A 12,773-nucleotide genomic window follows, 5' to 3' on the forward strand; every position below is an offset into this window, starting at 1 on the left:
CAAGATTCTATCATTAGTGACAAAAATGCAGCTTTTCTGCTATGTTGAGAAATGATAGCTTCCTTCATTCCAAATTCCATTCTCTTTTCTCTCATCATTGCTTGTCTATAACTTTATTTGTAAAGACTAGTTTGTACAATTTCTTGCATATAAAATTATTTACTTACTAGAGGCCAGGTGCACAAAATTCCTGCACTTGGTGTGGGGGGACCCGCAGCCTGGCCTGCGCCCTCTCACAGTCTGGTACCCCTCGGGGGATGTCTGACTGACATCTGAGGCTCCCACCACCACCACTGCACTCACCAACCGTGAGCCCAGCTTCTGGCTGAGCGGCGCTCCCCCTGTGGGAGTGCACTGACCATCAGGGGACAGCTCCTGCATTGAGCGTTTGCCCCCTGGTGATCAGTGCGCATCATAGTGACCAGTCATTCTGCCATTCGGTCAATTTGCATATTAGCCTTTTATTATATAGGATTGACTTTAGGCAAAGATGTATGTCAAAGAAGTTTCATTCTAACAGATTCCAAAAACTTCTTAGTCTTTGGATTGGTAACTTGGGCCAAATCTAACCAACCAGAAATTTACTATCATGAGCTCTTACTTTCAACTGATTTGTATAAAAATTAAAATTTATAACTTAAGTATGTATAAAATTATGTCTATTAATCATAAACTAATTGGATGAATACCTCAGTCAGAGATTAGCGACTAGATGTGATTTTAGCATGAAATTTTTATGGTAACTTTAATATTTTAAAGAATGTAGGTGATGTAAATATACTATTCTTTTCTTAGACAATAATATCGAATGATATTTTCATACAACATGCAAAAGATTAAATGTTTGGTTCTGTTAGTTAATTCTTTTCAGAGCTCATAATTTTTAGTATCTGACTCGGCTTATTGATAGGCATTTATATCCCTAAGATGCCAGCAGTGTTCAATAAGGTATCATCTAAATTAGAATCACAATATAAGCATAACCAATGGACATAAGACACTGGGGAATAGGGGAGGCTAGGGGACTGTCTAGGGCGGGGGGATAAAATGGACACATATGTAATACCCTTTGTAATACTTTAAGCAATAAAAATAAATAAATAAATAAATAAATAAATAAATAAATAAATAAATAAATTAGAATCACAGTTGATCACATTCAACCAGGTAAGCAATAGACATCATAGCCAATAACTGGCATTAGTTAAGTACCAAGGGTTTGTCTAGAGCAGGGGTCCTCAAACTATGGCCCGCGGGCCACATGCAAATCCAAATATTGTATTTGTTCCCATTTCGTTTTTTTACTTCAAAATAAGATATGTGCAGTGTGCATAGGAATTTGTTCATAGCTTTTTTTTAAAAACTATAGTCCGGCCCTCCAACGGTCTGGTGGACAGTGAACTGGCCCCCTGTTTAAAAAGTTTGAGGACCCCTGGTCTAGAGCAGTGGTTCTCAACCTTGGCTGCACATTAGAATCACCTGGGAATCTTTTTAAAATCCTGATTTCTGGGCCTCATCCTCCGGAAATTCTGTTTCTTTGTTACTAATGTTGTGGCCCCAGTCCATAGCAAAGAAACAGAATTTCTGGAGGATGAGCCCCAGAAATCAGGATTTTAAAAAGATTCCCAGGTGATTCTAATGTGCAGCCAAGGTTGAGAACCACTGGTCTAGAGGGATTTTTAAGCAGTATTAATTTTATATTTATAAGAAATAGTCAAACAACTTAACAGAAAGATACATTAAAAATAAGACAAATTTTCATTAGTAGGGAAGTCATGGTATGCCTATCAGAATATTCTGAGGTCATTTTAAAACTTAACTCTGTTGTTTATGTATTAACATAAAAGATGTTTAGTAAAATATTATAAATAAAGTGAATAGAAATTCCTCACTAGTACCAGTTGCTATGTGTTAAATACCAAATAATTTAATGAGCATTTTTATGTTTATTACATCACTGGAATCTTATATTAAGCCTATTAAATAGGTACTATTAGAAATTCCATTTTATAAATGAATAAACTAAAGCTCAGAAAGATTAAGTAACTTGCATAACTTCATTCATCAAAACAATGGTAGAGTTTGAACTCTAGCCTGGATCAGACTAAATTCAGAGACTGCTTAAGAAAGATAGGCTTGAGATTTGCGAAGAAACAACAGTGGTTCTATCTGAGAAGTAGAATTAAGGAGTGGATAAAAAGGAGCAATTGTCATTTTCTATAATCTCCATTATTTAAATTTTATAGTAAATATGCATTATTTCAAAAATAGAAAGTAAATATCAATTAAAGAGAAAATAAATGTATCTATTAAAAATAATTTTAAGAAAAAACTATTATGTGCTTTACATTTTGGAAGAGAGGGACTTGGAGCAGTTCCCCAGGCCCTAGAAACTGACTTCTCTTTCTAGGGTTACCCTTGGGAACCCTTCTTAGAGGAAAAGCATCTGTCATAAATTGTAGGTATGTCTCTGCTCTGAGGTGAGAATGAATGACAGATGGGTCAGGAGCAACATCCAGTGGGTAAGACCAGAAAAGAAACTGCAGCCAGTGAAACAGATAAGTAGATAAAATATAAGATCAATAAAGAGTCCGGGCACATAGAAATTAAGATGGCAGAGACAACAAGAAGCTGAAAGAAGGTCCAAACATTTTACAGAGCAACTAGTGAGATCTTTAGATAAGACAAGTCCAAATTGCCAGTCCAGGTGGCTATCTGAAGATTCTGAGGAGCAAAGCTTAGACTCTATCAGACGCTAGGCACCCGCAACAAGACAGCTTGGAGTCCATCACTAATTACTTTTATTCCTTCACTTTCCTGGCCTCCTACATGTAACACTATCTGGCAGCTATTTAACTAGGATGTGGAATAGACCCAGTTCTCTGGTAGAGGTATTACCCTAAGGTGGATATACTGTACGTGGGACTTTAAATTCTTTCAACTTCTTGAACACACTTACACTTAAGTGCTTTGTCTATAATTCCCTTTCATGTTATGATTCAGAATTAGAAACTGTCCACACAATTACATCCATAAAAATGACAATTAAGGCATATATTTTATTCAACAAAGAATTATTGAAAGCTTCTAATAAGATAAGCAATGTGCTAAATTCTTAGTATAAAATGGGGATCAAGATATAGAGACTTTGCCATAATAAATTTTAAATGTGTAGTGGGAAAGAGACTAATTGAAAAATTAAACTAATAAATTTTAAATTTCAGGTGAAAAGTGATAATTTAAAAAAAAGAGAGATACATAGGATGCTATGAGAACAGCTTTTAAAATTATGTATATACTAGAGGCCCAGTGCACAAATTCATGCATGGGTGGGGTCTGGCCGGCCCACCCTGATCGGGGCCTATTGGGGCTAGGCCAGCTGGAAGGAGGGGATGCAGGAGGTTGGCCACTGGGGGAAGGGGCCACGGGAGGTTGGCCGGCCATCCCTGCTCCTAATAGGGCTGGTTGGCTGGCCGCAGTATGTGTCATAGTGACCAGTCATTCCAGTCATTCTGGTCGCTTGGCTTTTATATAGATAGATCTGTCTTTCAATTCTTGCTATCTTAGGGGAAATTTATAAGATAATAACATGGATTTACAAAGTTCTACATTCCACGTAATTCAAACATTGAAAACACATAATTTGTTCTCCCTTTTCTACAATGAATAAAGAGGAAAAACATGATGGAGGCAGTGATGCACAAGAATTAAACCAGCAGCCCAGATGGTGTGGCTCAGTGGTTGAGCATCAACCTATGAACCAGGAGGTCATGGTTCGATTCCCATGCCTGGGTTGTGGGCTCAATCCCCAGTGTGGGGCATGATTCTCTCTCATCACTGATGTTTCTATCTCTTTCTCCCTCTCTCTTCCTCTCTAAAATCAATAAAAATATATATTGATTTATATAATATAAATCAGCAAAGAATTAAACCAGCAATTCCTTGGAATCTTCATCACGTTCCTGCTCTATCAGAGGAATGCAAGGAAGAAATCAAACAAAACACCCTGAAAAACCTTGGGGTCACTGGATTCCTCAAAAGGCCTTCCTTCCTTTTGGAAAAGTATCAAAAGCAAGGTTGGTGGCCCTAAAAGGCAGAGGGGTCGCTTAAGAAACACCCAGAGGAAGCATTTTCTTATATTCTCAGCTGCAAACCCCTTTTAGAAATTGCTCTTCCCCCATTCTTAACCCCACACAGCTCACCTCAGACTATTTGCTCCAAGATTTTTTTAAATTAAGTTTTACTGATATACCCAATCACTTGAAATAGACCCATCCAAATATTGAGGGCAGGGGCATTTCTTTAACAGTTGTCCCAGCAACTGTTTGCTTCACTATTTAGTCTTCCTCTTTATAGTGCAAAGAACAAGATGTATTGATTTACTCTTCCTAAATCATCTACTGCCCTGTCCTCATATGTAGCAATTGCAATTAAATGTAAAATATTGGAACCCTGCCTTTACTTGGATTCTGCAGTAAAAAAAAATGTTTGTCCAACATGGTTCAATAAATGGTGGAGGGAAACTCCATAGCAACTGAGGCTACGAGGGAAACTTGATAAAAGAATTGCATGATAACACTTACTCCTGAGAAACATCTGTGAAAAAGGAAGGGTTATGTTTCCACAGCAACCAGCTATGTTGGGGCCACTGAGCTCTATTAACAAGAAAGAAAAAAATGGAGAGAGAGACAGACATGAAGGTTAGAGTGGGATCTAACAGGAAGGAATATCAAGCAAAAAATTAGTAATGCTGAAGTGTACCATGGTTGTTCCTACCTAGTTCTGTTGCTTTCAAATTTTAGCTCAGCAGTTGAAAACACAAAAGCCAACAGGGCAGTTTTTATGATAACGGGTAAAATAAAAAGATGAAAAATTGCACGATAATGCAACCATGCAAAATATATACAATTATGGGCAAGACATAAAGGCACATAAAAAATAATGTTGTTAGTGATTATTGGATGGATTGTCTCCCTTTTTTAATAGTAGTATACCATGTTTTCAATTTTAAAAGTCGTTTAAAATCCATTAGAATTGGCTACAGACTTTTAACAGTATATACACTTGCTTAATAAATTTGAAAAAGAACTCATCACTTACAAATAGAATTTTTAAAGTTGGAAGCAACCTAGACATCATCCAGGCAGGCAGTTTTCACACTGTGTGCAGCAGAGCCCTGGATGGTCCATGGAGGTGCCTGGGGTATATTACATGGCATAGCTGCTCTGAAGTGTAGAACAGGTAGAGGCTCAGGCCTCTCCGGCTATGCTTCCATTAGTAAAGTTTCACTCTTCCTTCTTTCAGGGACTTACATAGCATTTCATTACAAGAAATGTTTCCTCTGGTCAAGAAAACTTTTAAAAAATCAGAAATCCCTCATGTGGAAAATACAGTCATACTCAGCAAATATTACATGTGTTCGCCTCTATTTCTCAGGTCTCTACATTTCTCTGTTTCTAACCAATGAAATGCACAGTTCTCCTATCTCTCTCTTCTCTGTCTTCTTGTCAATGATGAGACAAGAGGACATGTGGGAAAGACTGAGGTTCGCAACAGTTCAACTTCAAGAGAGGGAAGCCTCAATCAGTGGGTCCCTAAGTGACCATGTGAAGCAGAGCCTTCTGCTCACCCACAGGGGACATGCAAAATGAGTGAAAAGTTAACTTTGTTCATAGGGTGACTTACTAATCCATCTACACTATGCACCTTGTTTTAAATATGAGGTAACAGAATTGTTGATAATGGAAGTGAGTAGTTCAAGGACACTGAGATCTAGACTGAAATCCGTGTATCCTGACACTCCAATGCAAAGCTCTCACTATACCAATCTATAAGGCCTTAGTGACCACATCAGAACAATAAGCCATGGTATTGGGGATAGAGTTAAAAATCACCTATTCCAAACCTCTCTAAATTCATGATACAGAAGTCCAACCAGATGTTGTTGAAAACAGAGATGGAGAACTCACCATTTCTAGGGTCAGTCCATTCCTATTTGATAGTTGTCATTATTGGCAATTCCTTTTCTACAGACATGGCATTGTAAGTAATGTAGCAAGGAGAGTGAATTTAACTATTACTTTTTGAGCCCATACTAAGCAATAAATCCTTAGCAAAAACAGATATGTAAGTACTAATTAGCAAACATACACATGATACCTGCTCTCAAGGAGCTTGCAGGTTAATCAAGTGACATAAATATCATATATATCTTCCTATACATGATATACATGTATCATATATGTGTAATATGAAATATGCAAGTGAAATTGTCACAAATATAAACCAGGATTACCGATGTTGATAATTTCTATAAATGAAAAATCACACAATATTATGAGAGTACAAAACACGACTAAACTTAGCTTGAGGAGTCAGAAGAGGTGGAAAAGAGACAGGTGACAAGAACACCTATGCATTTCTGGTGTCCCCACCTCAATAGATTAGAGTGTCATTTGCTGAAGCAGGAACACTGGGAGAATACCTGGTTTGGGCAACTGAAGGGAGTGCAGTGAGGAAACCATGGATTCAATTTCAGAACATCTTCAGTTATAGCTATTAATTTAACTTCCACACATAAAGTATACATGTTTATGTGTACATTCTAGGAGTCTTTGAAGGAGTGAGTATCTCTATAGAAAATCTGAACAAAAGATGGAACTGGGCAAGGCAGCATATTCACTCAGCTGGAAGCACGGACCCTCCCTACCCAATCATTTTTGAGTCACTGGCAACACAAGCAGATGGCTCCAGCTGTCGCTTCTGTCCCCTCTCCTCTGACATTTGCCAGATGGTGTCATTCTGTGGGTGATGTTTATTAAATAGCAACCCTGTCAGTGCAGGCCTTAATGGGTGGTCTGAGTGAGGGGATGGAAGTGATTGGCCTTTTAATTCATACCCATCTCCTGCTATCACTTAGGCCATGTGTGTTCCAATGCTAAAGTGCCCCCTCTGACTTTTAGAATCCACCAAAGCATAACACCCTCATCATGCAATAGCACACCTTAGCCTTTTTGAAAGCTCCTAAACTGCCCATCTAGCACTACTGTCAATCAATTAACATCTTTTTTCTTTTTTTTCTTTTTTAAGATAAAAAGCCTTTCAAAGGTTGGCAATTAGAAAATTTAGAGGACAATTTCAGGAATCTGGATTGACGAAGTTCAAATGTACCAAAAATCCGAGTTATGAAGGGAAGCTGCTGTCAATGACTAGCTGTGTGGCTTGGAGCGAGGGACATAATCATTCTGGGTCTAGGTGCTCTTATCTATAAAATTAAGATAAAGTCCAATGTTCAGTTGTTGTTATGACTCTAACTAATATAAGGTCTTATTGCCCTAGCCAGTACTCAGTGGTTAGAGCCTCAGCCCATGGACTGGAGGATCCTGGGTTTGATTCCAGTCAAGAGCATCCATACCTAGGTTACAGGCTCAATCCCCAGCCTTGGTCAGAGTGCATGCAGGAAGCAACCAATGGATGTGTCTCACTCACATCAACGTCTCCCTCTCTCTCTCGCTCTCTTCCCCTTCCTTGCGCTCTCTCTAAAATTCGGTGAAAAAAAATATCCTTAGATGAGGATAAACTAAAATATATGTATGGACTTGTTTATGTATGGCACTTAAGCTTCTAAACTTAATACATTTATAATCCATGCTATTTTATATATTGACTTGTTTGTACTTAACACTATAAAAATGAACAACTACCATTTACAAAGTGCACACTGCGTACCAGGCACCTTCCTCCTTGCTTTATGAATATCAGCTTATTTTATGTTCACAAAAATCTATCAGGCATTAACTATTAACACCCTCTCTTTTCATGTGTTTCTTTGTTTCAGATGAGAACACTGAAGTAGAGAGCTGCTTGCTCAAGGTAACAGATAATAAAGGAGAGCAGTAGGATTTGAATCAAGAAGTCAGCCTTCAGAATCCACACTCATCCATTAAGCCACAATACCAAGGATGAAAGATTGGAATGCAATTAGGAAACAGATATAGCTATGTATTTGCACACCTCTTTTTTATGGTCAGTGTTAATATTTGAAAATGTTTCTATAAAATTGCAAGTGCACCTTTCCTCTGCTGATCTGGAGAGGGAGAAATCGTGTTGCAGAGAAAGATGGAAGAGTTGAGACAAGGTTTGCAGGAGAACAGCAGGCAGGATGAATGCTTTGACTGGCCAAAGGCCACCTTATGGCTTTGAGGTGTAGTTGGAAGCATATTGAACTAGAAGCCAGGAAACCTGTGCCCTAATTCCAGCTCTGCCACTAATGAGCAGTCTGACACTGCACCGCACGGAACCTATCACACCACCTCGGTGTCCTCGTCCCAAATGAGGCATTAGGTCTAGCATCTAGACCAAATTTAGACCGATAGTCTCTAAAGACTGACCAAATTCTAACTGTATTGTATTATTTTATTAAAATCCAGACACCATCTTTCAACCACAAAAACCACCAGGAGTATCTTTTCATCTTAGTAATGGGATTTTCAAAATTAAATTTTTCATTAAGTATAAAGAATGCATGTTATACTATTAATTTCAAAAAAACTGAATTGACATAACTTTGATCCAGTCTGGGGACCTGAGTACTTGTGTTTTGGTTTGTGTCCACTAGCTGTAGGACTCTTGGGCCAGCCCATGCTTGACCATGAACCTCTGTGTCCCGACCAAAAGGAATAATTTCCACATTCTTTTCCTGATATGAAATTATTCACGGCCTAGTTTTAAACAAGTTAATAAACTTTTTGCAAGTTTGTGATATCTATTTAACTATTTTTTAAATATATATATGTATATATATATACATATATGTGTGTATATATATTATATATGTACACACACATATATGTATATAAATTGATTTCAGAGAGGAAGGGAGAGGGAGAGAGAGATAGAAACATCAATGATGAGAGAGAATCACTGATCAGAGAGAAATCACTGATCAGTTGCCTCCTGCATACCCCACACTGGGGATTAAGCCTGCAACCCGGGCATGTGCCCTGAGTGGGAACTGAATTGTGACCTCCTGGTTCATAGGTGATGCTTAATCACTGAGCCATGCCGGCTAGGCCGTTTAACTATTTTTGAAAAACATCTTACAAAAACATCCGCTGCTTGCTGAAGAAACAAAGCCCTGGGGCTCCTCAGCTGGTGACATTGTGTAGCATAAATCTACCAGTAACAGACAAAACCCGGGTGGGGGGGGGGGGGGGGAATGATCCTTTTCTAAAGGCACCTGGCTAAGTGGTGGCTAAAAGTTCCAGAGGTTAGCCTTCCTTGTTTGGAAACTTCCTTGCAGGAAACTTCCACTACTTAGTAATTAGTACCCTCTAGACATCTGCTTCTGGAGGGGGTGGAGGAAGTACAAAAGCCACAGAAAGATTAAATCTAATTATTATGATTTCCATTTCTGGGGCAAAGCCTCTTCATAAATAATTATGTCTTAATGCAAAACTGGCCAATTTTAAGCACTGGCCCTATCATTCATAATAATGAGTAGATTTATAACCCACAAGCTCATTAGCTATAGAAGGCTAATTAGGACTTTCGCTAAAAACACCACTATGTGAACTGCTCACTAAGGTAATCACAGCATTTTGATTCTGAAAACATCCACTTCTTACCAAATGAACTCCATATGCACCCGCCAGGGCAAGGGTGAAGGGGTAACTACATCACCAGGAAAGAGGGTTAACAGTTCCTAACCTCAAATGGAGGTTAGGTTTCTGTTTCCTGAGGGAATATATAGTTAAGCATGAGTGAATGGAAATCATGGCAGAACAAAACACCATAAAGAGCAGTGTATAGGCATGAGAAAGACCTGCAGTCTAATTCTGGCTCCACTTCCTCCCATTTAGCATGAAACATTGAACTAAATACACCTAAAGCCTGATTCTAATCTGCACATACAATGGAAAAGAACTAATGCAGAGGCTAATTTTACTTTCTGGTTAATGAGATGCATATATTTTATTAATTTTATACATACACTCCACTTACATGTGCCAGGCATTGTTCTAAACTCTTTATAGTTATAGTCTTCAGGGAAATGCCTTAAAGGAGGTGGCATTACTATCCTAACTTACAGTTGAAGAAACTGGACCATGTCAAGAGAGTAAACAATTGGCCACACTCATACATCTAGTGGTTCTCATTCCATGTGGTATGTTACAAGTTCTTCACAGGCAAATGCTAATTACAGCCAAAACATGATCACAGCCAAATGTGGATCAAGATCTTAGGTTATTTTAATTACAATTGATATGTACTATTACTGAGATGTCTGTCAGAAGGAGTAGCTACTTGAGTGATTCATGTGATGTGATTTTTTTAAAGATAATTATCAATATTTAAAACTATATTATTGATTGTTTTGTTTTCTTATTTACCTCCTTTAACTATGAATAAAATTCATAAAGGCAGACTCTTCTCTGGCTTGCTCATTACTCTTTCTCAAGAATCAAGAATAAATAAATAGAGTCTCTTCTCAGTGATTTGAAGGTAGATTAATTTGAAGAAACAAACTATCAGGAAGAAAATTTGGAAATAATTAAAATAACACTGCCAAAATATCTATAATGTGAAAACTCATGAAAAGTCAAGTCACATCTATTTTAACAAAGAGAACTATATATATGAATTAATTCTTATCAACCCTACCATAATTCATCATTAATCGGTATTCCAATAACTTTTTCCCTTTGTATCATTTTAATGCATGTTATTCACTACATTGCTTCTTGTGGTTGACTACTCTGTGTCAGCTCTACCCCTCCTAATGATTCACCAATAATGGTAAGTCCATCCCTTTTCCAATAGTTGGTTCAAGAACAGGCTTGTAATATAATTCTCTTCAGATATAACTAGGTATTTGTTGGGTGGGAGTCATTCAGTCCCAACATATACAACTATTCGTAGCAGCCTTGGAAATAGTGTGTTGCAAGATGATGCTAAAAATGTGAGATGTTGCAGGGTCTTAAAATTTACAGTGAAGAGTTTTATCTTCATCTGAAGTATAATGGGAAGCCATTGAGTGGTTTTAGGATCAAATGTGTGGTTCACGAAGATCAACCTGGCTACTGTGTGGAGATTAATTTGGCGGGTAATGTGTGTATGGTCATTCAACCATTGGAAGGTTACTGTAGCAGTCCAATAAAATGCAATAGTAAATTGACTATTGACAGCCACAGTTGTAGCACTCCTGAATGTAATTCATTGGATCTGGGAAATGCCGGGGTCCAACCCCAGCGGGTCCAGGGGTCCCCAAAGGTGTGGACGGAGTCGGCGAAGAAGGAATGACACGGAGACAGCGTTCAGTTGATCAGCAGCCTAGCCAGGATCTCCAGCTAAGTTCTGGTCTCGATTTCCAGAGAGGTTCTGCTTAGGATCTCCAGAGAGGTTCTGTCCAGGTTCTCCAGTCAGGTTCAGTCACCAGGTTCTAGTCAGGCTCTCCTGCCAATCTCCGCAGTCAGGTTCAGTCCAGGATCCCCTGCCATGCTCTCTCGCCAGGCTCTGCCTCCAGGCTCCGAGGCCAGTCCCGGTCCAGGATCCTCCGGCATGCTCTTGCCAGCGAAGTTCTTCTGTCTCTAGAGAATGTTCTGTGTAGGTTCTGTGCCTAGGCTCTGTCTCTCTTGGTCCTGTCTTCCAAGCCCTGTGTTCTAAGTTCTGTGTTCTGAGTTCTGTGTCATGAGTTCTGTCTCTTGCTGTCTTGTTACATCTGTATTTATACCAGTTGGTTCAATCCTATCAATCTCTATTACAAAGGTTAGGGCATTTCTTATCTCCATTCCAGGGAGTAAAGATTATGTAGCTTAAGCATGATTGTTTGTAGTGATTAACTACCCGCCTGGCACTTAGTTAAGGAGTTTCATCCCCTCCCTGACTTCAGGGAAAAATTCCTACCTGGGGAAACAACCTTTCTCGGAGAGGTGACCTTGGTTAAAACACAGCGCCAAGAAGGTGAGCAAACATATTAAGAACCGTATGCCATATATGCCAGGTCCCTTGAAACAGCAAGGATGGACCGGCTCCCGGCAGGGAAATATTTTAGCAACAAAATCAACAGGACTTGTGGTGAATTGGATTTGAGGAGAGAGGGGAAAGATGTTATAAGTGACACTGTGTTCTGTGTGTATAACTAGAATTTACTAGATAAAGGTGTGGCATTCACAGAGATGGGAAAGAATTGAAGAAAAGCAGGCTTGGGGTTAAGAGATTATATGGCATCATCACATTCTGTACGATCCTATCTTTACAAAAACAACAACAACAACACAAGAATATATGCTCAGGGATAGATAAGATTTTGAAGGAAGAAAAACTCAAATACTAACATTTTTAAAATAAGCACAGTGACAACAGAAAAGACTATCAGATTATTGTCTGATCATTTTTTGTATATATTTTTTCATAATTTTTAAAAGGCTTTTTAAAAACATGTCATTCCAGTCCTTGTCATACCCAGGCTAACTAATTACTACTCTGTGACTCCTGTCTGCTATCATGTACTTTCCTTTAGAAGAGTTTATGAATTCCACGCCTTGCTATGTCATGATGCCCTGCTTTGCTGCAAACCCTGGCCGGGGAAGAACTAGTTTCTTCTGGCTTCTTGAAGTGTCCCGCACAGAATCCAGTTCCGTGGCTTTTTATCTACTTCCACAGTTACTTACACTGGTAACATCTGTGCAGGACTGTTCTAGGGAACAACCAGTGCTGTTTAACTTTGCATATCAGGAAGTTCTTTGCAAAAAAAAAAACAAAAGAAGAGAAAC

This window comes from Myotis daubentonii, chromosome 5, assembly GCF_963259705.1.
Source record: "Myotis daubentonii chromosome 5, mMyoDau2.1, whole genome shotgun sequence".
Lineage (NCBI taxonomy): Eukaryota > Metazoa > Chordata > Mammalia > Chiroptera > Vespertilionidae > Myotis > Myotis daubentonii.